The sequence below is a fragment of the Sapajus apella genome, unplaced genomic scaffold (assembly GCF_009761245.1).
Source record: "Sapajus apella isolate SASKATOON/1434 unplaced genomic scaffold, GSC_monkey_1.0 scaffold91, whole genome shotgun sequence".
NCBI classification, from domain to species: Eukaryota; Metazoa; Chordata; class Mammalia; order Primates; family Cebidae; genus Sapajus; species Sapajus apella.
This window is the reverse complement of record NW_022437031.1, coordinates 6,182,487-6,208,502: the sequence shown is the minus strand read 5'-3', so window position 1 is coordinate 6,208,502 and position 26,016 is coordinate 6,182,487. Positions and strand designations below refer to the sequence as shown.

Here is a 26,016-nt window from a genome sequence, read left to right as displayed (position 1 = left end):
CAACAGCTAAAAAGAGGGAAAAGGAATCTGAACCCAGGTCCACCTGGCTCCACATGCCTTTCCAAGGAAGCAGCCTGACTCCACAAACCTCTTCCTTCCCTGGAGGCCTCTTCCTCCAAGAAGTCCTCCTCTTTAGTGGAGGAATGGCCAGTTTAGATGGGTAGGCAGAGGTAAGGAGAGTGGATGGACAAGAGGCATAATTTACTCTTCATCCCGAAGCCCCCAGTTTCAAATTGACAAACTTCCACTCTGGAGGCTTCAGGCTGCCAGTTTTTCCTTCCTAGCCTCCAGCCCTGTCCCAGGCAGACCCTGCTTCATCTAGGGACCTTCACCTTAAGGCACTTTCTCCCACATGATTCCACCTCGACCCCTGAGTAGGACCCATATGTTCATAGGCTGCAGGACTAGAGGCCAGCCCAGGGTATCTCAAGATGTGGATTATGGTAAAAGCCAGAATACAGCTACCACTTATAGAGAAATTAATATGTGCCAGGCACTGGGTGAAGACCTTGGCACACATTAACTGCTTTGATCACTACCGTGGAGATACTATTATTTCCCCAGTTTAAGACCAAGGAATTGAAGCACAGAGAAATAGAGGAACCTGCTCTGGGTCTATTAGGTGGCTGGGCTCCAAAAAAAAAAAAAATGCTCTGAGGAACCCTGGAAGACAGGGCTGGCTGGTAAGAGGGAGGAGAGGCTGGTAGTCTCAGAGAAGAGTCTGAGGAACGAGGATGGCCATGGGAGAGAACTCCCACAGTCTCTTGGCTCCAGCTGGAAGCTCTCCAGGCTTTGCAGTGGGGCTCCTGCTCTGCCCCTGGAGTGTGTGCCAACTAACCCCTTCCAGAGGGCTGGTGTTGCTTGGAGCCATCTGCAGCATGTCTTTCTTGCGGAGCTGAGGCTGTGGGGTGAGACAGCACAGGCTTCAGTCCCCTGCCCTGCAGGGCAGAGCCTAGGGGAGGCCCAGCAGGTGGGAAGTTCTGAGCAGTTAGACCCTAGCTTGAAGGCTCCACCCATGCACCTCTTTTCCATATCTGGGCCTGAGGCCTCTAGGCTCTTAGAGAAAAATTGCTAAAAATCAAATTGCAATTAACAGAGGCAATTATCCACCTATTAGAAAACGTCCCCTGAGTCAGGCATGTGCTGTGAGTTGCCTGGGCCCCACGGAGCAGCTGGGCCCCAAGGGAGGCCCTAGAGCACGGCAGCAGCCAGGAGTCATGGGGAGGCAGGCAGCACACTAGGTCTGGTGCGGGGTGGGAGGCTCTGAAGAGCCCTAGGGGTATCCAATAGAAACATGGGTCTAGCTGTGCCCTGGGAAAGCAGCCCCAGCCTGAGCACTGGCCCTGACGCTACAGACCCTCGTTTCCCAGCCCCTTTCTGGCCCCTCCTCTCCATTAAGCTTTCCTAGAGGGCAGACCCAGGGCAGTCTGTGTGTGTGGAAAGAACAAAGGAAAGAAAAATCACGCAGCAGTAACCCTCCGGGAGCGATGATAACATTTTCACTTGAAAATTACCAGAGAACAGATTGTCTTATGCAAATTATATGCAAATCACTCTCCGGTTGGTCCTCTCCTAGCACTACCCAGAGTTCTTCCAGCTCTTTCCCTGGCTGGGTATGATGAGGGAGGGAGAGGGCTCTTATGGAAATCAGGGTTTAAGGGGAATTCTGCCTAGAAGCATGCGGATGAGATGACCTCTTGGCTTTCCATCCATTCCAGCTCTCTGAGTCTTGCTGCATTTGCATGAATCCTGTAGAAACCCCACTGCCTCCTGGCTGGACTGCTTTCAGACCCCAAATCCAATGAAGGGTTCTCTGCTGTGTCACCAGGACTGTGCATTTTCAGAAGATATTTGATGTTGGTTGCACAGAATAGAAGCATGAGACCAAGAATCAAGAAAGCAGCGGAGGGCTCTCAAATCTCTCTCCAGCCCAGACCTCACCGCTGGGATCCAAATGCAACCATTCCAGTCCCGGATGTCCCGTGACTCAACCTACCCTCTGTTTGCTCCTCCTCTGTGTTCCTTCCTGACTCAGAGCCTGGCAACCTCATCTCATAAGATGCCCAAGCCAGAGCCTGGGAATCAGCCTTGACCTCCACCCGTCCCCTGCCTTTAATCCTTCCTGTCCCATCTACCAGCTACAATTTTTGGGAAATTTGTCCCCTCTTCGCTGTCCCCAGGGCCACAATGGTAGTTTATCTATCGCCTTCCCTGACCTATTCCCAAGGTCTTCTGTCTGGGTTTTTGCCTCCAGCTCAGCCTCTTAGATCTGCAGACCCTGCTGCCAGAGTGGTCTTTCTACAAAACAAACTGACCATGCATAAAGTCCTCTGTGGCTTCCCAGGCCCATCAAGTTCAGTCCAGACACCTTGCACTGGTGCACAAGACCTGTAAGATACAGGCTGCAAGTCCACCTCCTACACTGTCCCACATGCCCTCTACAGGCCTCACCGCATACCATCTTGTCTCTCATCAGTCACCAAACACACTGCATTCTGACAGCCCTGCTCAAGCTGTTCCCTCCTCTAAAACATCTTCCCCTTCTTCTTTCCCCACCCCCAATGAAATTATATTTATTTTTCAATAAAAGCTTCATCTGGCAGACATTCACTGTCTGCCAATGCTCCCCACAACACACACACACTTCACAAACACACGCACACCCCTCCCAGCTGTCATTGGGTTTCTTCTTCCTCAGTTCTCCCCAAGTCTTGTTTCTATAACAGAAATTAATTCACATTGTGTTCTCAGTTCCTAATTAGTGATTAATGAATGAAAGAATAAGAAGTATGAAAAGTTTGTGAGTAAATGGGGCCTGGGTTTGATTCCTTGCTCCAGATGGGTGAGTTACCTCTTTGAGTCTCAGGTTCCTTACCTATAAATCGGGGAAGTAAAACCTACCTCATTGTGAGAATTCTTTGAGATGAGGCATGGAAAGTCACCTAAAGCAGTCCCTGGGATCCAGTAGATGCTCTGGATGAATCTTTAGCTATCTGAACTCAGAGTTGGCTTCAAGAACATGTGCCTTCTCAGCTAGCGTGACCCGATGGTCATTGTCTCTATGGTCCTTGCTCTGGATTGACTCTGAACCTTGGATCCAGCCTCCATTCCTAAGAGCTGGCCGGAGACCCCATGCCAGGGAGGTGCCAAGGCACATTTCCTAGAGTAAGGCCTATCACACCTCCTCAGACCTCACTGGCCCTCAGGGGAAGCAGTGGCGAGATATCTGCCCTGCAGGGGACCAGAAGTCCTTTGAGTGGATCAAGGCATATCAAAAGGGGATGGGGCAGGAACTGGAGGAGCCAATGTTAACTCTGCCAGTAGAGACCTACATCAGTGTGGGGGTCTCTCTGGACTAAATTTCTGCATTCTTCACATGGGGGTGATAATACATGCTGGCCATGACATGATTGTTGTGATGATTGTAATACTGTGTGTAACATGACTAGCCCAGTGCTTAGCACACAGTAATAATACAGCCGCCAGTATTTAATGAGCACTTACTGTGGGCATACCATGAAATGATCGTGTGCACTTGTTCATTCAATTCTCAAAGAAACCCCGTGAGATAAGTATTATATTATCACCTCCCTTTGATAGATGCAAAAGCTAAGGAACAGAGAGGCAAAGCTATTTGCTCATGGCTGCACAGCTTGTTAATGGCAGAGCTAGATGATTTTTTATGTAACAGCTTTATGAAATATAATTCACATATCACACAATTCACTCATTTGAACTGTGGCTTTTAATATGTTCACAGAATAGAGCTAGATTTTCAACTCAACTTTCTGATTCCAGATCTCACTTGCATAGCCTCTGCATTACACAAGATAATGCTCATAGGCTATGCAAATAAGTTCCCTTTCCCTGGGGCCTTTATTCACCTCTGCACCTGCAACGGAAACCTCAGCCTTCCTCTGACATAGACCCTACTCTTCCTGCTTTTCTAAAGTAGAGCTGCTGGCTTGGGGCCACGCTATGGGGTCTTGAGGCAGAGGAATGGAGATGACCCTAGGAAGTAGTCTCTGCTGCTTGCTGGGCCCTTGGTCCTGGGTTGACCTCTGGGTTAATCCTGCCAGCTCCTCAGTACCCACCACAATATTCACTTCAGCACATCTAAGTTGAATCAGTTGAGCTGCTTTCTGTGCCCTGCTCTATACCCATTTGGCAAAGACTCTGAAGGATGCGGAGAGGAAGTTGACTGGGCCTTTCTCTCCAGGGCCTTGAACACAGGTTAGTGGGTGAGATACACAATCACCAAGCTTACACATGCCCAGCATTGGAATCCCAGGCAGCAAAGGCGATTCCAGGCAGGGATTCAAAGAGAGCTTCGCAAAGGGGGTGGCCTTCAAAGTACACCGGGAGGACCTATAAAATTTAGATTAGCCCTGTCCAATAGGAATATCATGCACGCCACAGATGTGAGTCACATATGTAGTTTGAAATTTCTTAGTAACCATATATGTTTCTTTTTTTCTTTTTCTTTCTTTCTTTCTTTCTTTTTTTAAAGTGGAGTTTTGGCTCTTGTTGCCCAGGCTGGAGTGCAATTGCACAATCTCGGCTCACTGCAACCTCTGCCTCCCAGGTATAAGTGATTCTCCTGCCTCAGCCTCCCAAGTAGCTGGGATTACAGGCATACGCCACCATGCCCAGATAATTTTTTGTATTTAGCAGAGATGGGGTTTCACCATGTTGGTCGTGCTGCTCTTGAACTGCTGACCTCAGGTGATCCACCCGCCTCAGCCTCCCAAAGTGCTGGGATTACAGGCATGAGCCACCGTGCCCGACCATATGTTTCTTTTTAGTTAATTTGTTTTTTTCTGTAGAGACAAGGCTTCACTTTGTTGCCCAGGCTGAAATGCAGTGATATGATCACAGCTCACTGCAGCCTCGACCTCTTGGGCTCAAGTAATCCTCCTGCCTCAACCTCCCAAGTAGCTGGGACTATAAGTCTGTGCTACCATGCCCAACTAATCTTTACTTTTTATCTTATAGAGATGAGGTTTTGTTATGTGGCCCAGGTTGGTCTCAAACTCCTGGGCTCAAGTGATCTACCCATCTCAGCCCCTCAAAGTGCTGGGATTACAGGTGTGAGCCACTGCGTATGGCCTAGTAGCCATATTTAAAAAGTAAAAGGAAACGAAAGTTAATTTTAATTATATCTTTTAAAACCCAACATATCTCATTTTAACATGTAATCAAGATCAGAAAATTATGCAGATATTTGATATTCTTTTTTCATACTGAATCTTCAAATTCTGGTGTGGACTTTACACTTACAGCACATCTCAGTCTGGACTAGTAACATTTCAAGTGCTTAATAGCCACATGCAGCTTGTGCCCACCAGAATGGCCAGCACAAATTTAGCCATTCACAGAAGCTAGAAGGAAGGGGAAGGGCAATTTAGGTTGAGGGAAGAGCATGGCCAAGGTTAGGTGTGTGACCTATGAGGAGATCTTGTTTTGTTTGTTTGTGTAAATAATAATCGTGGTTCACAGTATTAAATTTTAAATAATGAAGTTTATATTTTTCACTAGGTAATAAATTCACTTAGTTCAAAAATTTAAAAGTAGAAGAGACAAGTAGGTTAACATACACAGCAAATGCATTTTTTAAAATTATTCTTTAAGTTCTGGGATACATGTGCAGAACATGCAGGTTTGTTACATAGGTATGCACGTGCCATGGTGTTTTGCTATACCCATCAACCGTCATCTACATTAGGTATTTCTCATAATGCTCTCCCTCTCCTACCCTCCCACCCCCTGACAGGTCCTGGTGTGTGATGTTCCCCTCCCTGTCTCCAAGTGTTCTCATTGTTCAACTCCCACTTATGAGTGACAACATATGGTGTTTGATTTTCTGCTCCCGTGTCAGTTTGCTAAGAATGATGGTTTGCAGCTTCATCAATTTCCCTGCAAAGGACATGAACTCATTCTTTCTTATGGCTGCATAGTATTCCATGTTGCATATGTGCCACATTTTCTTTATCCAGTCTAACACTGATGGGCATTTGGGTTGGTTCCAAATCTTTGCTATTGTGAATAGTGATGCAATAAACATATATGTGCACTTGTCTTTATAGTAGAGTGATTTATAATTCTTTGGGTATATACCCAGTAATGGGATTGCTAGGTCAAATGGTATTTCTTGTTCTAGATCCTTGAGGACTTGCTACACTGTCTTCTACAATGGTTGAACTAATTTACACTCGCACCGACAGTGTAAAAGCACTCCCATTTCTCCACATCCTCTCCAGCATCTGTTCTTTCCTGACTTTTAATGATCGCCATTCTAACTGGTTTGAGATGGTATCTCATTGTGGTTTTGATTTGCATTTCTCTAATGACCAGTGATGATGAGCTTTTTTTCATATGTTTGTTGGCTGCATAAATGTCTTCTTTTGAGAAGTGTCTGTTCTTATCCTTTCCCCACTTTTGTTTAAGTTCCTTGTAGATTCTCAATATTAGCCCTTTGTCATATGGACAGATCGCAAAAATTTTCTCCCATTCTGTAGGTTGCCTGTTCACTCTGATGATAGTTTATTTTGCTGTGCAGAAGCTCTTTAGTTTAATTAGATTCCATTTGTCAATTTTGGCTTTCCTTGTCATTGCTTTTGGTGTTTCAGTCATAAAGTCTTTGCCCATGCCTATGTCCTGAATGATATTGCCTAGGTTTTTTTCTAGGGTTTTTATGGTTTTAGGTCTTACATTTAAGTCTTTAATTCATCTTGAGTTAATTTTTGTATAAGGTGTAAGGCAGGGGTTCAGTTTCAGTTTTCTGCATATGGCTAGCCAGTTTTCCCAACACCATTTATTAGCTAGGGAATCCTTTCCCCATTGCTTGTTTTTGTCAGGTTTGTCAAAGATGAGATGGTTGTTGATGTTTGGCATTATTTTTGAGGCCTCTGTTCTGTTCCATTGGTCTATATATCTGTTTTGGTACGGGTACCATGCTGTTTTGGTTATTGTAGCCTTGTAGTATAGTTTGAAGTCAGTTAGCATAATTCCTCCAGCTTTGTTCTTTTTGCTTAGGATTGTCTTGGCTATACGGGCTCTTTTTTGATTCTATATTAAATTTGAAGTAGTTTTTTTTCTAATTCTGTGAAGAAAGTCAGTGGTAACTTGATGGGAATAGTGTTAAATCTATGAATTATTTTGAGCAGTATAGCCATTTTCATGATATTGATTCTTCCTATCCATGAGCGTGGAATGTTTTTCCATTTGTTTGTGTCCTCTCTCATTTCCTTGAGCAGTGGTTTGTAGTTCTTTTTGAAGAGGTCCTTCACATCCCTTGTAAGTTTTATTCCTAGGTATTTTTTTCTTTTTGTAGCAATTGTGAATGTGAGTTTGCTCATGATTTGGCCTTCTGTTTGTCTGTTACTGGTGTATAGGAATGCTTGTGATTTTTGCACATTGATTTTGTATCCTGAGACTTTGTTGAAGTTGCTTATCAGCTTAAGGAATTTTTGGGCTGAGACAATGGGGCTTTCTAAATATACAATCATGTCATCTGCAAGCAAAGATAATTTGACTTCCTCTCTTCCTATTTGAATACCCGTTATTTCTTTCTCTTGCCTGATTGTCCTGGCCAGAACTTCCAATACTATGTTGAATAGGAGTGATGAGAGAGGGCATCCTTGACTTGTGCCAGTTTTCAAAGGGAATGCTTCCAGCTTTTTTCCATTCAATCTGATATTGGGTGTGGGTTTGACATAAATAACTCTTATTATTTTGAGATACATTCCATCAATACCTAGTTTACTGAGTGTTTTTAGCATGAAGGGATGAATTTTCTCGCAGGCCTTTTCTGCATCTATTGAGATAATTATGTGGTTTTTGTCACTAGTTCTGTTTATGTGATGGATTATGTTTATTGATTTGCTTATGTTGAACTAACGTTGCATCCCAGGGATGAAGCCGACTTGATCATGATGGATAAGCTTTTTGATGTGCTGCTGGATTTGGTTTGTCCATTTTTTGTTGAGGATTTTCACATTGATGTTTATCAGGGATACTGGGCTGAAATTTTCTATTTTGTTGCGTCTCTGCCAGGGTTTGGTATTAGGATGATGCTGGCCTCATAAAATGAGTTAGGGAGGATATTCTCTTCTTCTATTGTCTGGAATAGTTTCAGAAGAAATGGTACCAGCTTTTCTTTGTACCTCTGGTAGAATTCGGCTATGAATCCGTCTGATCATGGGCTTTATTCATTTATTTTTTTTGGTTGGTAGGCTATTAATTACTGCCTCAATTTCAAAACTTGTTATTGTTCTATTTAGGGAAACTTCTTCTTCCTGGATTAGTCTTGGCGGGGTGTATGTGTCCAGGAATTTATACATTTTCTTTCTAGATTTTCTAGTTTATTTGCATAGAGGTGTTTGTAGTATTCTCTGATGGTAGTTTGTATTTCTGTGGGATCAGTGATGATCTCCCTTTTATCATTTTTTATTGTGTCTATTTGATTCTTCTCTCCTTTCTTTTTTGTTAGTCTAGCTAGTGGTCTATCTGTTTTATTAATCAAAAAAACAGCTCCTGGATTCATTGATTTTTTGAAGGGTGTTTTGTGTCTCTATCTCCTTCAGTTCTGCTCTGTTCTTAGTTATTTCTTGTCTTCTGCTAGCTTTTGAATTTGTTTGCTCTTGCTTCTCTAGTTCTTTTAATTGTGATGTTACAGTGCTGATCCTAGATCTTTCCTGCTTTCTCCTGTGGGCATTTAGAGCTATAAATTTCCCTCTAAACGCTGCTTTAGCTATGTCCCAGAGATTCTGGTATGTTGTGTCTTTGTTCTCGTTGGTTTCAAATAACTTATTTATTTCTTCCTTAATTTCATTATTTACCCAAAATTCATTCAGGAGCAGGTTGTTCAGTTTCCATGTAGCTGTGTGGTTTTGAGTGAGTTTCTTAATCCTGAGTTCTAATGTGATTGCACTGTGTTTTGAGAGACTATTTGTTATGATTTCTGTTCTTTTGCATTTGCTGAGGTGTGTTTTACTTCCAATTATGTGGTCAATTTTAGAATAAGTGTGATGTGGTGCTGAGAAGAATGTATATTCTGTTGATTTGAGGTAGAGAGTTCTGAAGATGTCTATTAGGTCTGCTTGGTCCAGAGCTGAATTCAAGTCCTGAATATCCTTGTTAATTTTCTATCTTATTGATCTGTCTAATATTGACAGTGGGGTGTTAAAGTCTCCCACTATTATTGTGTGTGGGAGTCTAAGTCTCTTTGTAGGTCTCCAAGAACTTGCTTTATGAATCTGAGTGCTCCTGTATTGGATGTATATACATTTAGGACACTTAGCCCTTCTTGTTGCATTGATCCCTTTACCATTATGTAATGCCCTTCTTTGTCTTTTTTGATCTTTGTTGCTTTAAAATCTGTTTTACCAGAGACTAGGATTGCAATCCCTGCTTTTTTTTTTTCTTTCCATTTGCTTGGCAAATCTTCCTCCATCCCTTTATTTTGATCCTATGTGTGTCTTTGCACATGAGATAAGTCTCCTGAATACAGCACACTGATGGGTCTTGACTCTATCCAATTTGCCAGTCTGTGTCTTTTAATTGGGGCATTTAGCTCATTTTCATTTAAGGTTAAATTGTCATTTGTGAATTTGATCTTGTCATTATGATGCCAGCTGGTTATTTTGCCCATTAGTTGATGCAGTTTCTTCATAGCATTGATGGTCTTTACATTTTGGTTTGTTTTTGCAGTGGCTGGGACCAGTTTCACCTTTCCATATTTAGTGCTTCTTTCAGGATCTCTTGTAAGGCAGGCCTGGTGGTGACAAAATCTCTTAGCAATTGCTTGTCTGTAAAGGATTTTATTTCGCCTTCACTTATGAAGCCTAGTTTGGCTGGATATGAAATTCTGGGTTGAAAATTCTTTTCTGTAAGAATGTTGAATATTGGCCACCACTCTCTTCTGGCTTGTAGAGTTTTTGCAGAGAGATCTGCTGTGAGTCTGATGGGCTTCCCTTTGTGGGTAACCCGACTTTTCTCTCTGGCTGCCCTTAACATTTTTTCCTTCATTTCAACCTTGGTGAATCTGACAATTATGTGTTTTGGGGTTGCTCTTCTCGAGGAGTATCTTTGTGGTGTCCTCTGTATTTCCTGAATTTGAATGTTGACCTGTCTTGATAGGTTGTGGAAGTTCTCCTGGATAGTACTCTGAAGTGTGCTTTCCAACTTGATTCCATTTTCCCCATCACTTTCAGGTACACCAATCAAACGTAAGTTTGGTCTTTTCACATAGTCTCATATTTCTTGGAGGCTTTGTTCATTCTTTTTCATTCTTTTTTCTCTAATCTGGTCTTCATGCTTTATTTCATTAAGTTGATCTTCAATCTCTGATATTCTTTCTTCTGTTTGATCAATTTGGCTATTGATACTTGTGTATGCTTCACAAAATTCTTGTGCTGTGTTTTTCAGCTCCATCAAGTCATTTATGTTCTTCTCTAAACTGGTTATCACAGTTAGCAATTCCTTTAACTTTTTATCAGGGTCCTTAGCTTCCTTGCATTGGGTTAGAACATGCTCCTTTAGCTCAGAGGAGTTTGTTTTTATCTACCTTCTGAAGTCTGCTTCTCTCCTGCCCACTCCTCCCTGGGCTTCTAGGTCAAGAAACATTTATCGGATACAGTTCTCCAGAACTCATGGCAGTAGCAAAGGCCAGTCTTGTGCTTGCTTGTCTTCGGAGGAATTGTATGGCTGGTGGGCACTGGCAGTAAGGCTGGGGGAGGGGGAGGGGACATCTTAACCTTTAGCACCGCTGAGTTCTAATTCCTTCTGAGCTGCTTTGGGAAATCCCAGAAAAGCTAAATGAGCCGTCAGGAGGCATACAGCAAAGTTGATTTTGGACGGGGTTTCCTAACCTGCCAAGCAGCCTGAGTTCTAAAAGACCTTCAGTCTCCTTTCGTATCTACTAGGCCAAGTCTCCATTTCCTCTCTCAGCCTTCTCTCCAGATGTTTTCTCCCTGGGTCTTGAGCCTCAAGGAGGACCACTTAGTGAGCAGGCTCTCCACTTGGGGCCAAGCAGCTCCTCTTCGCCACCTGACCCTGTGTTTGCCCCGTCAGCCCTGAGCCTGCTGGCTGGCCACTTGCTACACCCCTGCCTTGGGTTCTGGGCCTTCTCCCTATCCTTCCCCACTTCAATTTGCCCTGCCAATGTCCCCTAATGATTCCCAGCTGATCCCAGTCATATCCTCTTCCCAGGGCCTTGGCACTGAGTGCAGACCTTCTCCAGTGGGCCCCTCCAAGAAGCAGCCAAAATAGGAAATTCAGGAAGAATGAAGTAAAGATCTGACAAAGTGGTCAGATTTCTCTGAGGGTAACTTGAGCCACCCTGATTCCCTTCCCTGGGGTCAAAACTCTGGAAAAGTACCCAAGGAAGGGTCTTCGGCTGGTGAACACCTTCTCATGCTTGCCTGCCATGGTGGCTTTGGAACGCCTGCTCTATGTCTAGTCCTAAGCCTTCTTGCTGCCACATTCAGCTCTCTTCATTGAATTTCTGATAATGCTGGATCAGAAGTCTGGTTCTGAAAGCAGTCTGCTGGGTTCAAACCCCAACTTTGTTACTTGCTAGCTGTTTGATCCTGGACAAGTTGCTTTTTTCTCAATGCCTCTGCTTCCTCATCTGTGATAATAATAGTACCCATCACATAGCCTTGCTAAAAGGATTATACAAATTAATCCACACTACAGGCACAGAAAGACACACATCACATGTTCTCTCTTATTTGTGGGATCTGAATATCAAAACAATTGAATTCATGGACAGAGAATAGAGGAATGGTTACTAGAGGCTGGGAAGGGTAGTGGGGAGCTTGGAGGGGAGGTAGGATGGTTAATGGGTACAACAAAATAGAATGAATGAATGTATAAGATCTACTACTTAACAGCACAACCACGTGATATGGCCAATAATAATTTAATTGTGCATTAAAAAATAACTAAAAGAGTATAACTGGATTATTTGGAACACAAAACACAAATGCTTGGGGTGATAGATACCCCATTTACTCTGATGTGATTATTACATACTATATATGTCTGTATCAAAACATCTCATGTACCCCATAAATATATACACCTACTATGTACCCACAAAAATTAAAAATATTTTTAAAACTCATAAATTAATCTACATGAGCTACTTAAAACAGCATCTAGCATTGACCGCTTAATGTCAGTCTTCGGTGTATTATTATTGTAGACAGTGACTCGGACCTTTGTGCAGCCAGGCAGTGAATCTTTGTCATCATCATCCTCCCAATGCCCAGCACAGTTCCAGGCATACAGGAGATGTTTGCTACATGTTTTGTACATGACAGAGTCAAGTATAGACAGATAAGAGTGTCAATTCTACATGCCCTATCTCAGCCAAGGACCTGGGTGTTCTCATGACTAAAGAAGACAGGTAGATACAAGGAAGAGCTTCCAGTCTTCTACTGGGGGCCTGTGTCCACCCTGATCTACCCCAGTCCTGTCAGTCCCCAGACTAGTGGCTCAATGGGCAATCCAGTAGGGCTTATAGGGACTCTGCTTACAAAGGCCATTGGAAATCGGGCAGAGTGGTGTGCACCTATAGTCCCAGCTACTTGGTTACTTGGGAGGCTGAGGCAGGAGGATATATTGTGCCCAGGAATTCAAGACTGCAGTGTGCTATGATTGTACCAGAGCCTGAGTGACACAGCAAGACTCTGTGTCTAAAAAAAGAAAGCCATCAGCAGTAATCAATTCACAGGCTCAGTGGCTCCCACAGGCCACATCCTTGGTGGTGGCTGGGCCAGTGAGATCCAAGGACCCAAGACACAGAATATGGATACAGCGGGCAAAACATGGACTCAGGAGTCAGACTGACTTGGATTTGAATCCCAACTGCAAGTAAGTAATTCTTACTTACTTGCTTTATAGACCCAAAAAGTCATACATCTTCCCGGCCTCAGTTTGCTCGCTTGTGAAATGGAGGTAATAATAACCCCTCCTGTCAGCTTGGCAAGGGCTTAATGAAAAAACTGTGTCAAGCATGCAGCATAGTGCCTGGCCCAGAATTGGCACCAAGGCAGTCACTAGTAGTTCCTGCCTTACCCTGGGGCCCTGAAAGCGAGGAGTGCTGGCTGGAGTGGGGGAAGGCATGCATGGGGTTCTTCTGCCCACAGGGGTTTCCAGATGGTGGTTTTGAGCAGGGTTCCAGGCCAAGGGGCCACAACTGGGGCTCCCAGCCACCTATCCCCTACGCCTTGGCATGGTGGGGCTCTTGGCCTCCTGCCATGGCCGACTATGTAAATAAACCAGCTTTTCGCTGGCTGGGAGCGAGACTGCCCTAAGTGACATTTCAAATTAGTTCTGCTATATTGGGCTTGAGCTCTGAAGGGCCTGGGCATTTTTCCTCCCTAGCTCATCCCTTTCTTGTGAAGTGAGAGCTCTTAAAGCACACCCGGTGTGGGCAGAGGGCCAGGGCGGGGTGGGGGCAGGCCTTCTGAGGTGACCTGCTAAAGCACTCACCAGGCCCGGGGCCACAGCTTCCCTTCCCAGGGAGGTCAGGAGCCCTGCGCCAGGGTGGCCCCCCTCCACACCAGCCCTCCACGGCTGCCATGGCAACCCAGCCTCCTCGTACAGGGCGCACACACCAGCTGGCAGGAATGCTGAACGGAAGGAGGGCTGTGTCGTTGGCCGAAGAGAGGGAGCTGGGCACTGGAGGGGGCACGCGAGGGGTGGGCCAGCTGCGGGCCTGGCAGAGCTGAAAGGGAGATGTGCTAGCCACATGGCCTGCCCGGCTGAGCCCGAGGTTGGGACTGTGCCAGGTGATGAGACTATGGCAGAAGAAGAGAGCCAAGCTCGTGGACACATGCCACTGTCTTTCTGGCAAGGCTTGGCAGCTTCCCTGCAGGGCTGAGGGCAGAGGGCACTGGATTCAAGTTCTTTCTTTCTGGGCAAGTCGTCTTACCCCATTTGGCCTCCGTTTCTTTAGGCTTTAGGTCTGAGAGTGTGAAAGAACTCAGGCTGTGGAGCTGGGCAGATCTGAGGCTGACTCTTGGCCCTCATGCTTAGGCCATTTTACGTTTGTGAGCCTCAGTTGCCTCCTCCATGAGAGAGAAATGATAGTAGCATCCACTTCAGAGCTCTTTGAGGGCAAATAATAAGAGGATGCATGCCAAACACACAGCACAGTGCCCAGGACAGAGTAGGAGCTCAATATGTACTATCTGCTACCAGTATTACTGCTATTCTTTTAAATACATTATTCTGAGTGACAATTTCTGTGTCTGTGTCTGTGTCTGTGTTCTTCATTAGACTGGGAGGCCCTTGGAGGACAGGGACCAGGTTTATTCCTCTCTCCATCTCAGCGGCTCCAAGCTTGGGCTAGCCCAGGGCAGATTCTGGGCAAGGGGGTAATGACAAATACACTTGGGCTAAATGGCTTCCAAACTCCCTTGCAGCTTGGGCAGTCTGTACTTTTAACCCCATGAGTTACAAAGGACTGCCCCTAGAGTGCTGTGTGCCTTGAGCCCATTTCTTTATAACCAATTCAAGTCAACCCAAATCAGCCTGTGAGCGCCATTCTGGCAGCCTAATCTTTCTCATGATCCTGCACAAAAAAGTACTGAGCCAGCGAGCAGGGCTGTCTGCCTGCCAGATCATTCTCTTGGAACTGGGCCCGGCCCCAGAACCCCAGGAAGACACCATAGATGTGAGTCCTGGAGCTCCTCAGGGCATCTGGTTGACTCCATGCATGCTGGCCAGGGATTGTCCCAAAGAGGAAGAACAGAGACTGGGGTGTGCATGGGTCCATATTTGTGCTCGGAGCACTCCACATGAGAGGCACTGCCGGCCCTGACTGATACTAGGCACCAGAGAATAAATGAGAACATCAGGAGGAAGGCCCTCCAAAGCAAGAGGGCCCTTGAGTGGTGGGGCTGGGGTAGGAGCCCTGTTTGCATGGGGCTATAGAACATACTGCTCCAAGGTGACAGTCACTGAGCCAAGCTGATTTGAACTCTGGCCAAAGGAGCCTTAGTCTTTCATGCTATGGGTTGCCCATGCCTGGGATTCTAATTTTCTCTGGATCTCCTACCACACCTCAGCCCAGACTACTGGCCTGGTACTGCTGGTCTGAGCAAGGCTAAGCAAGAGATTCCCATGGCTGGCTAGCAGGAAGGATGGCAGGGGAAGGGGCAGTAAGACTAGTACACCAGGCAGTGGAGAAGGGGCTGCTGCCGCACCAGCAATGAGTTCCTTCAGGTCTAATGGCTTAGTCATCCACAGTCAGGCACTGGTGCCAACCATCCTGGGTCCTCCAAAGGACTGGAGGAGGTTCCTCCAAGGACTGCCTGTGGAAACCAAACCAAAGAGGGCCTGAGGGCAAGGCTTTCTTAGGCTGCAAAATCACAGCCAGCCACTGAGGGCCACCCGTAGCACAGGAAAGCTGAACACAGCTACTTCCCATGGCAGATGCCATGTAAGCCTTGGGAACTTGGCAGGAATGAGGGAGGAAGGACTAAGAAAAAAGCATGAAGTCGGATGGCGGATGGTGGGAGCCAGGTTGCTCACTGTTGGAGTGAGAGTGTACAGGTAAGCAAGAGAGAAGGCTGGAATGATTCATGTGGCAATGCATTAGAGTGGAAGACATAAGTATGAACTCATGTTTAGCTTAATATAGGTACAGATGGTTATGCAGATAAATATTTATAGATATGTGTATATATGCTAATTGGTATATATACATATATCTCCTTAATCTCTTAGCCAAGCGAGCCCAGTAGCAATGAACACATCCAGTGCCCAGATCTTGGTTTCTAATACCATTTTCATATAAAAGGAATCAGAGCTCCTCATGGAAATGGTTGATTCCAGTGCTGGAACAGAAAATATACAAGATGAGCCTGGAGCATCTTGTAGTACTAGAAAAAAAGTATTATACTAAAAAAATAAAACCCACAATGGTGGGATTATGTCAAAGGGATATAGGAGCCAGCTAAAAGAGCTCCCAATGGCCAAAACTGGAACAATTTGAGCAACAAAATAAATGATGTAGCGTTGGATTATAACCCAAAGTATAAAACAAATATCTATGAGTCTATAGTGATATAAATAAATGATCAAATAAATAAATACTTGGAGGAGAATAGGCGAGTCTCCCGTGTAGAAGAATTAGAAATAATTTATGTAAATCTTGCTCCCACAAGGAGAAGGAGCATATCTTCCCATTCCGCATTCCTTAAGAGGGGCTGCACATAGTGACTTCCCTCCGAAGAGTACAATATGGAAAGCGGAAAAACAAAGAGTAACTTTACAACAAAGAAAACTGTCAAACACTACCTCTCCCAGGTGATCAAGGTCAACAACAATATGATAAGTCATATTGATCATAAGTGCCCTTGATACGACGTGATGAGAATGGCACTTCACCTCTGTGGTCTTCCTCCCTAAAATTCATAACCCCAGTCTGATCATGAGAAAAACATCAGACAAATCCTAGTTGAGGGATGTTCTAAAAATACCTGACCAGTACTCCCCTAAAACTATCCAGATCATTAAAACAAGGAAAGTCTGAGAAACTGTTGCAGCCAAGAGAAGATTAATGAAGCATGATGACTGAATGTAACTGAGTATCCTGGGACAGAAAAAAGCAGGTAAAAATGAAGAAAATCTGACTTTAATCAGTAGCAATGTATCAATATAGGCACATGAATTGTGACAAATATATCATCCTAGTGGAAGATGCTAAGAACAGGGGAAACTGGGTGCAGGGTATATGGGAACTCTCTGTATTATCTTCTCTGTATTTTTTTTTTAATAAATCTTAAACTTTTCTAAAATAAAAATGGTGTTTGAACAAAAAGAGCATGAAGTGTTCGGTTTGAGTCCCATTTCTGCCCCTCCTGACTGTGTGGCTTTAAGAAAGTTATAAGCCTTTCTGAGAGTGTTTCCACTTCTATAAAATGAGAGAAATCATTTTTCCTCTCCAGGCTTCCAGGAGAATCAGAGGAGGTAATTTAAGGCAATGTGCCCAGACAGACGTAGGCATTCAGTACCTGCTAATCTCCTCCTTCTCTCAATCTTCACAGACCCTAGCATGAAATAGATGAGAGAACTTAAGCTCAGAGGCAGAGGGGCTTGCCCAAAGGCATATAGCTAGGACATGGAGAAACCAAGATATGCTGTTTCCTCTAAGGCGTATCGGTAAAGCTCGGACTACATTGGGAACTATTGAAGCGTGGTTGGGAAAGCTAGCTGTCTGCCTGAGGGCCTCAGGGCCTCTGAGAGGCAGCCATTTCCTCTGAGAAACTGTAAAAGGTAGTACAGCGTAATGGTTAGGTGTGTGGTGCTTAGGATCAGGCTGCTTAGTTCAAGCCTACTTCCCCACTGTGTGGCTCAAGCAAGTTGTTTCACTTCTTTGATCATTAGTTTCCTCACCTGTAAAATGATACTGTTAATAGTATTTACCTTTTAGCACTGTTGTTGTGAAGGCTAAATTTGTTAATCCATGTAAATAAGGTATTTAGACTAGCACCTGGCACATGATAAATGCTTAGTAAATCCTAGCTATCATTATCTGCAGAACAGAGGTCATGGAGGGGCAGTTAAGTTTTTCTAACAGCCCTTCCAAGTCTTCTATTGTGGTGGATGGGGTGGGAGAGATGCCACTTTCTTTGAAAAGACCTTGGCCAGGTGCAGTAGCTCATGCCTGTAATCCCAGCACTTTGGGAGGTTGAGGCTGGCATATCACCTGAGGTCAGGAGTTCAAGACCACCCTGGCCAATGTAGTGAAACTCCATCTCTACTAAAAATACAAAAATTAACCTGGCATGGTGGTGCCTGCCTGTAGTCCCAGCTACTCAGGAGGTTGAGGCAGGAGAAGAGCTTGAACCAGGCAGGCGGAGGTTGCAGTGAGCCGAGATTGCACCACTGCACTCCAGCCTGGGAGACAGCTAGACTCTGTCTTAAAAAAAGAAAAAGAAAAGGGAATACCTGACTTTTCCCATAAAATAATAAACACTTGTTAGCATATCAGTCAATGAATAAACCCTTTGTAGCCTGAAATTTGGAGGAAGCTTTGAAATCATCAATATCATTTTAGATGGGTCAACTGAGGCCCAGAAAGGGAAAGGGACTGGCCTCAGGTTGCTCTGCGAGTCAGTGGCTGAGTTGAGTCAAAATGCAAAGCTCCTGGTTCCCTTTCCTAGATTCCTGCCACTCTACCAAGTTGCTGCTATGAGTCATTAGAGAATAACTACAGTTCCCAATCCTGTGCTAGGCGCTATGAAAGAAGAGAAGAAAAAATATATAGACCATGCTGCTACTTTTACTTAAAAAAAAAATTTTTTTTTGAGATGGAGTCTCGCTCTGTCACCAAGCTGGAGTGCAGTGGCTCAGTCTCAGCTCACTGCAACTTCTGCCTCCTGGATTTAAGCGATTCTCCTGCCGCAGGCTCCCAAGTTGCTGGGACTACAGATGTGTGCCACCACGCCCAGCTAATTTTTGTATTTTTAGTAGAGTCAGGGTTTCACCATGTTGGCCAGGGTGGTCTCGATCTCTTGACCTCGTGATCCACCTGCCTAGATTTTCACAGTTTTAAAAGAAGCTTTGGGGACTAAGATTATCATGTTTACTTGGAGAAAAAGATGACAAAAATCAATTCATAGAAATGCTGGCTTAGGTACTCTAGCCAGGTCACACTGAGGCTATCAGCAGGAGTGAGATCAGAGAGGGCTGCAGTTTTCTGGGAGACTCAGTGCTAGATCTGGACCGTGAAGGCTGGCAGGCTGGATGCAGGCAGAGAACATGGGGTAGGGTACTTTGCTAGGGTGGGGAGACCACAGAGGTGAAGCCTAGTGGTGGTGTATGGGGAAACAGGCTCTTGTACCATTTACTAATTTCTGTAATATAAATACTACCACCATGGCCATTCTTAAGCTACCAATAGTTTAACATCCTGCATGTAAATTTCTTGAATATTTAATAACCAGCTCTCAATTCCAGCATACCGCTGCCTACAGATAAGAATTGGTTGTTTTCAGGGCAGTAGGAGCCGGGCCTTGCAGGGAACAGAGTGTTGGGATGGACTAGTTGGCTAGGGTGAGGCCAGCTCAGGGAGCAGCTGGGTGTCCAGCAGCAGGTCACATGAAGATTTATGTATTAGCTATTGAGCTGTGTTCTTTGCTGGGCTCTGTGCCAGATAGTTAACATGCATTATCTCATTTAATTCTCATGACAGCCTTAAGAAGTGTTCATTTATTCACTACTGCAACCATCTACCTATTCGTCTGTCTATCTAACAATTCCATGGTGAACACAGCCCCTACTGTGTGCTGAACATTATCTGTGGCACAGTGGTGATGAAAAGAGAGTCATTATCCTCACTTGAATGGAAGGAAACAGACAATAAATACATTTTTTAAAGGAATAAAAAATAATGACCAATTGTCATGTTTGGAAGGAAACAAAAGAAGTACTGAATACAGAACAAAAGTGATACTGCAGTTATATCTCTGAGTAGGTAATATTTAGGGATGAGAAGAAGTCAAAAATGCACATGCGGCTGGGGTCAGAACATTGAAGTGGTAGGAACAGCAAGCACAAAGGCCCTGAGGTAGAAAGGAGGTCAGTTTGTTTCAAACAACATTGAGACCAACATGGTGAATGAGAGAGTGTGGCCTCAAAGGAGGCCAGGGAGGTAGACAGGATAGACAGGGGTCCAGTTATGCAGCTTTGCAGGCCACAGTGAGGACTTTGAAGGACTTAGGGCTATCACATGAGCTGTCTCATGTTTATCCAGCTGATTCTGGCTACAGTGTGAAGAGTGGATTACAGAGAAGTAGGAAGCAGACAGGGAAGCCAGTTAAGGTATTGGGTTTCCAGGTGAGAGTTGGGATGCTAGGTCCGGAATGGTGGGAGTAAAGACAGACAAAGATAAAGAGGGACGTGGCCAAGATCATATACCTAATAAATGGCAGAACCTGGATTGAAATTGAGGCTCCACAGTTTATGCTTCTTCCTGTACCCCAAGCAGTCTCATGGAAATTAAATTTGCTGTTTAGGGCCTCAAAACTTAGGAAAAATGTCAGAGCAGAGTAATGCCATGATGGAAGACAGATGTATTTCTTTATGTAGGTTTTGTACTTCAATGACTTGCTACTCCAATGACCATAGACCTCCACTGGAACATGAGCTCCCTGAGGGCAGGAGTCTGAGTCATCCAGGATTTCCATCCCAGAGCCTTGACTCATGGGGGAGGAGTCCCTGAATCAAAACATGACCAACTCTGGCACTGTGCAAGCTCTGGCTGTGCCCAGTTGGGTCCATCCTGGAAAAGCTGCACCACAGCAAAGGCAAGCCACTGCCTATCCAAAAGCCCCTCTCTGAACAGCACAACCTTCCTGTAGGGGCAGCAGTAGCCAAAGAGAGTAGTCCTGGCCTTCGAATTAGATCCAGGCCCAGCTCCTCTGCTTCCCTGTGGTGTGAACTCAGACGAGGACCTTAACTTCTGTGTATCTCCTTTTCCTTGTCTATGAAATGAGGCAACGAATACCTCCTATCTCTGAAGGTCATTGTGAAGATCGAATGAGATCATGTAGAGAACGTGCTTAATGCACTACCTGGCACATAGTAGGCTCTCAAGAGTCTTCTTACCTTCATCCAAGATGGGTGAGGAGTTAAGAACCCTGTGCCTGAGGTGTCACTAAGTTTGAGGTTCCTGAGGTGTCCCAAGTCCAGTCATGGGAGGTTAGCAGCTGAGAGAGATGACTAAGGAAACAAGCACCTTTCCCACCCCTTCCCCACCTGTCTTCCACTCCCCATCCCTTCCTCTCCCCTAATCCCCCTGTCTTGAGCACCTGGGAGTTGCCTAATTAGAGCTAATTAGCTTATCTGGCAATAAAACCCCAATGATGGAAAGGCTCTGGAGCTCAGGCCTCTGACAATAATCATGTTAAGTAGATATTTATTTATCCCTTTATTAAGCAAGGCAACTAGCATGTAATATCTGAGAAGCTGATTTTCAGGCCTGGGAGCTAAGCATGTGCTGTCAAGAGTCGAATGCCCCACTTGGGGCCAGCCTACTTGGGGCTCTTCCTCTTCGGTGTCTTGTCCTCCCTGACCCCCAAAGAAGCCAGATCATAGGGTGGCAGGGTTGCAAGAGTCACCGGAAACATCTGTACAGATTGGAGACTGAGGCCCAGAACAGGAGTAGGAGCTTGCCCAAGGTCACACAGCGGGATGCAAATGATACCTGAGAAGATAGAATATCCGAAGCAGTCATTTAAAGGCAATCTGCCCTGCACAGTGGGATTCATGGGAAAATGAGATCACCTTTAGCTTTCGAGAGGGTGGATGGTTGGGAAAGCTTCACAAAGAAGGCTGAACATGCACATTGACAAGAGGGCATTGAGTGGGAAGGACGCTCCTGTAGAGGGAGTGGTGAGGCAGAGAAGTAAGGAAATGTCCAGCATGTTTGAGAAACTGAGGTCAGCCATTTGGTCAGTACCCCGGCAGTGCGAAGGCAGTAGAATGGGTGGGAAGGTCTCAAAAAGAGAGGGGCTGGGGCCAGATGCTGAGGACTGAATGCCAGCTGGGTGAGGTTAGCATGTGATGACAGGATTGGTAGGCAGGAGGCTAGCGGCCGGCAGCTCACTTAGAAAGCTGGGCTCTAGTCTAGGGAAAGAGGATAGGAGTCTGGACCACCGACAGAGAACACAGTGTGGCAGGACCTCTGACAGAAGGAGCAGGTTTGTGAAGGAAAGTCACTAAATTATTTATTTATTCATGCCACACTCCTTGGGTGCTACTATGTGGCAAGCACTGGGTCCTGGAGATGCTCACAGTTGAATTAGGGAGGCCAACATGCTAAAGAAGAATGGCAGCCCCATGCAATAAGAGCTGTGATGGAAGAGGTCCGTAGGAAGAAAGGGTTCTTAAAGGTGTGGGCAGAGAAGCCCAGAGAATTGACCAGGGCTTCAGAAGGTATGATTATCTAGTGTCTGCTCAGCACTTTTTGACGTATACATCATTTCCAAACACAGTATGTTTTTCTTGGGGGGGGGGGGCGGGGGGGTTTGACAGAGTCTTGCTCTGTCGTCCAAGCTGGAGTGCAGTGGCATGATCTTGGCTCACTGCAACCTCTGCTTTGCTGGTTCAAGTGGTTCTCCTGCCTCAGCCTTTCGAGTAGCTGGGACTATAGGCACTCACCACCATGCCTAGCTAATTTTTTGTATTTTTAGTAGAGACGGGGTTTCAACATGTTAGCCAGGATGGTCTCTATCTCCTGACCTCGTGATCCTCCCGCCTGGGCCTCCCAAGGTGCTGGGATTACAGGCATGAGCCACCGTGCCCGGCAGTATGTTTGTTTTTTAATCGTCCCAGTGACTGTGGGCAGAGAGTATTAGCCCCATTTAACAGATGACAGAAACTGAGGTTGAGTAGTGAAGCAAGAGAGAACACAGCAGAGTGGAGATAGCACAGCCTTTGGAATCTGTCAGATCTGAATCTGAGTTCCAGTCCTAGCTCTACTACTTACTAGTTGGGTGGCAGTGAGCAAGAGACTTAACCTCTTGTAGGCTCAGTCAGTTTCCGTGCCCATAAGATGGGGATAATGCCTACATTGGATTTATTCAACAAGTTTAAGTGCCCTTAAACAACTTGCCCAAGGTCATACAACTAGTTGCAGTTCAAACCCAGGCCTTTTGACTCTAAAATCTATTGTATGTGGGAGGTCCTCCCTGTCTCTTCAAACGTGAGAGGAAGGCTGGTTATAAGACTGAACAGGAAGGGTCTTGGCTATATAAGGCTAACAGCCTGCCTTTTCTTACCTCCAAGGGAAGCTAGGAAGAGAAAGGCTGAGCTTACTCAAGTTGACAGCAAGGAGGATGGAGGCTAGACTTTGGGGATGATCTTGCTGACAAAGCTGTGAATCACCAACTGGAAGAACTGTGGTTTTGGGGGCCTGGGAGATCTCTAACAACAGGAGTAATCCCAATGAGTCTGAGCTGGGGTGAGGCAGCCTCGGCTGGAGGAAGAGGGAAAGATGAGATCATCAAGCATGCAGACAGGAAAGAACCCAAATAGGTCATCTGGTCCAGCCCCCTGCCTCTGGGCAGAATTGTTCTGGAACCAGACAGATGAGACTCTCTTCTGCTTTTCAAGGTCTCCAGGTGAAGGGAATCCTCAGCCTTCCTTGGACATTCTAGAATAGGTTCTCATAGTTCACTACCAGAAAGTTTTTTCTTTTGGCCATCATTTCCCCTACTACCATTTCAGCCTTCTGTGGTAACGTGGGAAGACTGCTGACCCACTTTGGGTCACTTGCCCAACTCAGCATGGAGGAATTATGGCATCCCTTGTTTGCTGATGGACAGCCACCAACTCCCAAGGGAAGACAAGGTCAGCAGCTAAAATCCCCACAATGGGTCCTGCTCAGCTCTCTGGGCTCCTCTGCAGTGCATTCCCCCAGGTACCTTATGCCTTTAGCAACATAGTCCATCCCCATTTCCCAAACAAGTTCCTCATGACCCCACCTCCATGCCTTTGTCTAGGCTCTCCCCTCCCCCTAGCCTGCAAGGGCTTTCTCACTGATTTTCAGCCTGTTGGAGTCCAACCCATCCTTCAAGACTCAGTCAAAGCTCACTTCCTCAAGGGAAAGCTTCCCTCCTTTTTCCAGCTAGAGAAAATCATTCCCTCCTCTGTTTCTATTTTGTGTTTATTTCACTTTGCCTGATGTCAGAAGTAGTATTGGTTTGTGGGCCAAAAATGGCTGAATGTTGGCAATTTCATATGGTTCAACCCAAATTGTTTGTCTGCCTGCTTCCGCTCGTAGACAGCAGGGACTGGACTGTACTCATCTCTGTGTACCCCTCCACACCCGTTGCTTTTCCTCCCTCGTGCCTAAGTGCCTGGAATGCTGCCTTGTGCATCAAGGGAGCCAAAGCATGTTTATTGAATTTGTTGAATAGTGATAATAATAAAATGATAATATTTAGATGGGCCCTTACAGAAGTCCACTCACACATTTTGTCTGTTAATCCTCATAATCACTCTGAAAGGAAGGCCCTCTTATTTCCCCATTTGTAAAATGGGGACACTGAGGTGTGATGAAATTAGTTGTCTAGGGTCACGCAGCCACTGTGGCTGAGGATCCCTGCCCTTATCAAATATGGTTGAGCTTGGCCTGAACCTTGAGAGAATCCAAAGTCTTCTTCAGGATTTCTGCACCACACAGACAGTTTGCTGCCTGGGTTCTGCCTTCTTCAGTCTGCCCAGAGTCCCACGGCCTTCACTACTTGCCTCAAGCCTCCTGTGAGGGGAATGACGAACTGGTGATTGGGGGAGAGGGGGTTATAAGGTGGGGGGTCACTTGGCAGTATGAAGGCTCTTATACCATCTTGTCAACTGCATTTCCTTCTGATTTCCTCCTGGCTTCTCTAGAATAACAAATAAGCCTTAATCAGGGCACTTCTGGGCTCTGGAGGCTCTGGTCCAAAGCGGGGTTACCGAAGCCACTTCCCAACGAAGGTGGTCTCCACCCAAGTTCCCCTCCAAGCAGCTAAGGGAGTCATATTTTCTTTCTACTCCAGTGTTTCCCCGAAGTATGGTGTTCATATTGCTGGTGTTGAGGGAATTTTAGTGCACATAAATAAAGATTTATATGTTGATAGTGATAAATTCATTTAAAGGTTTATTAGGAAAGAAATGCAACCAGCACACCAACAAATGATTTCATAGATATCAATGCTTAGTATGACACTAAGTATTATGAAAGGTCTTCTTTCTTTTTTCCAGAAATGAGTCAATTTAAAGAGAAACAGCAGCTGAATAATGAAACAGGAGTGAGACTGTGGCAAAAGTCATGCTGATGGGATGTGAACAACTAACATTTAGGAGTGCTGTGCTCCTCTCACGTTCCTGGACCAACCCAGTCACAGGGCAGCCCTGGGAGGGCTCCTGGGAGCTTTGTGTGGAGGGAATCTGCACATGTGGTAGAGGTAGGGCAGTCTAGAGGAGGAGGACTTGTGGACTCAAGTGGACCAGGCTTGCTATCTCAGCTCAACCTCTTTCTAGAAAGCTCCTTTCCTGCTTGAAGACTGAATGTAATCTCTAGGAGGGGCTACCCTTTACTCACTTCCGTATCCCCAGCACCTAGCAGAGGGCCTGGAACATAGTAAGTGCTCAATAAATATTCATGAAGTGAATCCGTGAGTTTTGGCTTCCTCCTTCCTCAGGTATAGTGAGAACAGTAATTCCTACTGTAAAAAGTTGTGAGGATCAATTGAAGTGAAATATCTCAAAGCATGCTTCATTAGGCAAAGCAGATAGTCAGTCCTCAATCAGTGGGAGGTGTTATCATTGTTGCAGTGATTGTGAGGGAAGAGTATGAGGGGAGCATCAGACAAAGCAAGGCTCATAAGGAGTTCTTGGTGAGGCCCTAACACTTCGGCTTGCAATGGAGCCTATGGCCTTGCTAGGGCTGTACACACACTCCTGTCCTCATTCACACTGAAAGGGACCAGAAGCACTCATCTGTTTAAGCCTCCCGCTGAAGGTGAGGCCTGGATTTCCTCTCCAAGAGCTCCCTCCTCAGAGTCTGGTCCAGGCAGCAGAGCCAAGCTGGCCCAGGTCTGCGGTTTCCCAGGCACCTGAGGGTCATCCCTGTGGCCCCCTCCCCTACCAGATCCTCCAGCGGGGTTTGAGTTCCTCTACCACATGGCCTGCTGGGCAGGCCTGGCATTGGTGCAGAGCAAAGGGCAATGGATCTCAGGCTCCACTGAGAGAGGCCCTGGAGGAAGGAGGAGGGGGAGAAGTGAGAGGTCCCCCACACCCGGGGTGGGCGGGCCAACACCAGCAGACCTGCCTCAGAGGTCAGAAAACCCCCTGCAGCCCCAGCAGCACAAGAGGGGTCTGTTTCTGTGGCTAATGCAACAGGTCCTTCCTGGGGTGTGAGGTCTGGCTGTTTCAGGACATGCAGAACCTGAGAGGGGCCAGCTCTCACAGAGAAAGGGGCTGTGTGCAACTGTGTTTACAGGTACC

At 45.7% G+C, this 26,016-nt stretch overlaps 1 long non-coding RNA gene across 1 annotated transcript; it reads left to right on the top strand.

Annotated features, from left to right (window-relative positions):
- The first annotated feature begins 3,309 nt into the window (after positions 1-3,309).
- LOC116534984 lies at positions 3,310-16,293 on the top strand. The gene is made up of 4 exons (XR_004261985.1): positions 3,310-3,320; positions 6,560-6,569; positions 8,897-8,899; positions 16,224-16,293. It is a non-coding gene; the product is annotated as an uncharacterized LOC116534984 (long non-coding RNA).
- The last annotated feature ends 9,723 nt before the right edge of the window (positions 16,294-26,016 follow it).